Source organism: Cupressus sempervirens, chromosome 4, assembly GCF_028749045.1.
Source record: "Cupressus sempervirens isolate cs-2001-9-10 chromosome 4, ASM2874904v1, whole genome shotgun sequence".
NCBI classification, from domain to species: Eukaryota; Viridiplantae; Streptophyta; class Pinopsida; order Cupressales; family Cupressaceae; genus Cupressus; species Cupressus sempervirens.
Window position 1 is genome coordinate 396,238,950 of NC_143121.1, and position 3,285 is coordinate 396,242,234.

The 3,285-nt window shown below is 34.5% G+C and overlaps 1 pseudogene; it reads right to left on the minus strand.

Moving 5' to 3' along the window:
- Positions 1 to 400: 400 nt before the first annotated feature.
- LOC149561718 (uncharacterized) lies at positions 401 to 1,862 on the minus strand (annotated as a pseudogene).
- Positions 1,863 to 3,285: the final 1,423 nt, after the last annotated feature.

A 3,285-nucleotide genomic window follows, 5' to 3' on the forward strand; every position in this document is an offset into this window, starting at 1 on the left:
TTGAAATGTCTTCAACCTCTACCTTGGTCTGCTTAAGCCAATTCCATCCTTGTTAAGAGATATAATCAAAATAATAGTACCCACTTTTCAGAAATGTTCAATGAATCCTTCATAATTCCAAATAGTCTAAATATTTTGTTATGCCCAGATAGTTGTAACATCTGGACATAGTGATAGTATCCTCAAGTGCACATAAGCTAATCTTCAATCTTTGAACCATGAGACACACTTCTTCCCTTGTAACACTACACTCTTTAGAGAATAACAAGTATGTCGATATCAATGACAAATATTGTCATGAATGCAACACATTAACACTGAATTATATAATATACTCCCCCATAAGAATATCATCACCATTCATGCTAATAATAGATAGTAATTCACGTTAAAATTAGATCTATCGGAAGTATAAATTGCATATGTTCGGCTTAAAGGAACCACGCCCATTTATCTGAATCTTTACATGACAACTGAGTTTCATATAATAATAAACCAGACTTCCAACTGTGCAGACTCATATTATAATGTAACTAGACTTCCAACCGTACACATTGAATCTAATCCTAGCGAACAATTTTATACTAAAATGCACACCTTTAAAGAAATTCTCCAATGACAAGTCTCCTGAAACATCCTCCAATTTAAGACAATGCCTAGTCAAAGTAGGGCTTAGAATGGTCGTATTCTTGATTCCCTGATAAAAACGACCAATGGAGGCGCACGCAATTCTTTGATATCCATAATAAGCGTAACTGTCCACCTTATCATAATATATCTCAATGCAGTCAATTGGATTCTGGGCTGTGATTTTGAAGCTCATCCTTGTGTTCAGTATACCATGTGAAATGCTTAGGTTTGAGAGAAAAACATAATCTATATTGTAAATTGGCTTGTGCGGTTGAATGTAACTCAAGCTAACAACACCACAATGCCTACAAAGACCACCAAACTAAAAACTGAAACACACCCATAATATTATTAATTGAGCTCTTCCATTTCTCTTTTCTATATGCTTTTCAAAAGTCTCTGCATTGTGAGGAAAGGCCGAGTTGCTCTATGTTTGCTTGGACCATCCATTAGATTTTCTGCACTAACAACTTCGAATATGTCTGATTATAACTCTACTTGTAATTAGGGTGATTTTAGAGACGAATGGTTTAGAACTGCTGTTGTTGCTAATATTGATATAAGATGGTGTGGAGAGTAACCTAGATTAACTACTTTCTTTACTATTGTGTAAAGCAAAATAAAGGAGCAACATGCTTTTCGAGTGGTTTCGTTATTACAGGGCGACAGGTCCAAGAGCACAAATTTTGTCTTTATGGCTTTTACAGCCATTCAATTTGTATTATACTCCCATGAATATTACAATAAAATAACATTTATAAAAGTTACATCCTCTAAAACACAAGAGTTCATTACATCGCAAATAAGAGCTTTCAAAAAATTCCAGAACACCGAAAGCACTACAATCTCTATCTTAAAAAGTCCAACCGCATGGTAAACATTGTTAATGTCATTTCGTCTTGCGTGATTGACATCATTATCCAACAATGTGTCTATCTCAAATAACCACTTTAAGAATTTATCAGACGGGATGGAAAATATTTGTCCTCATATGTTTGAGCATTGCAGTGGGACATGTGATTTCGTCACTGATTAGGTTATATAGGTGGACAATTTTGGCTAGATTCTAATATAACTGCTTGCTCAGGAGGTATAAAGCTAGGCTGCAATAAGTTCTCCAGTAATTCTTGGGTGTCATTTACTCTTTCTCTAATCCACTGAGTAGAATTCTCAACAGATGCCCCTGGATATTCTCTCAAGAACAATGACGCCGAGGTGAGCTTTCCTTCCATGCTCTCGCTCTGAAAAATATATAAATAGTTTACTTCTTCCTCTTCAAATGTCAGGAAAATTGTAGTATTACAAAGAAAATAGCAATGATAAACGAGTTTTTAATGAGATAAAGGGGGACAATACCCAAACATAACAGTATAAAATAAATCAAATTTAATAAAGCAATTATAATACAAATAAAGTATTATTTAAATTCAACCTATTACCTTATAGCTCTGAATATCATTCAAAAGGCGCCCACAAATATTGACAAGATCCATTAGACTCTTATATTCAGGATGATTGACAATTTTCTCCAAAATCTTAAGCCCTCACAAATATTGACAAGATCCATTAGATTCTTATATTCAGGATGATTGACAATTTTCTCCAAAATCTTAAGCCCTCCAAAATAGAGTGATGTAAAAATAATTGGTTCCAAGCCAATTGTTATTTTTCCTATTCCCATTGTTGGTATATATCTATTTTTGATCCATTCAACTTCCTTCAACATTGAGGTTGGTAGCTTGTACCACTCTCATATAAGCACAAAAGAGCAATAAAAGAATTCAATCAGCATAATATATAAACGAACCATCAGGTAGCTCATATTACCAAAATATATACACCATTTCCCTTAAATGGGTGCTCATATCCCTTTGTTGAAAGCCCCAAGCATCTCGAGCAATACCGTTGACTGTGTTATAAATTGCTGAGAAGAAAATTTTCACATTATTGGAATGATATTTTACCATTGTTGGCTCCCTGTAAGAAATTTGAAACAATTAAAAATTAGGTATAGGGTTTACATGCATAATTTATTAAGTTTGTATATTTATAACACAAAATTAGGTTTACAGCCTGTTCCTATCCTTTAGGGACTAGACAAACCATTACACAGAGGCCAGTATGGCTCTTCAAGTTGTCAAGTTGGTTCTTGCTATCAGGATTGAAAATCTTTGGTTGGAGGGAGACTCTTTAAATTGTGAGAAATAAGTCATAACTTCAAAAAAATTTCTCGGCACTAACAATTGCAAACTGCCAGTTTTGCTCAACACCTTAATGAGCTGAGTGGTAGTTTGCTCGGCACATGAAGGTGCTGAGTGATAGGCAGTAGATGCCGAGTTAGCTCTGCACATGAAGAAGCTGAGTAAGCTCAACACACAAAGAGAAATGCTTGGCAACAATGGATGTCGAGTGAGCTTGGCTCAAACTAGAAAAATTATAACTTAGTGAAATTTCAACGTAAATGTTTCCACCGTTAAAACCAGACAGCCAAAGCTTGAAACTTCTAAACAAATTTTCTCAAATGCAATGAATAAAAGAAAGGAAAATGGATTCAAGTATGCCTGCTTGCCTTCTATTCAACTTTGATTATAAATATTACAAAATTTGGGAGCATTTAGCTTCAACCAAAAAACCCTAAAATAACCCTAAACTGGT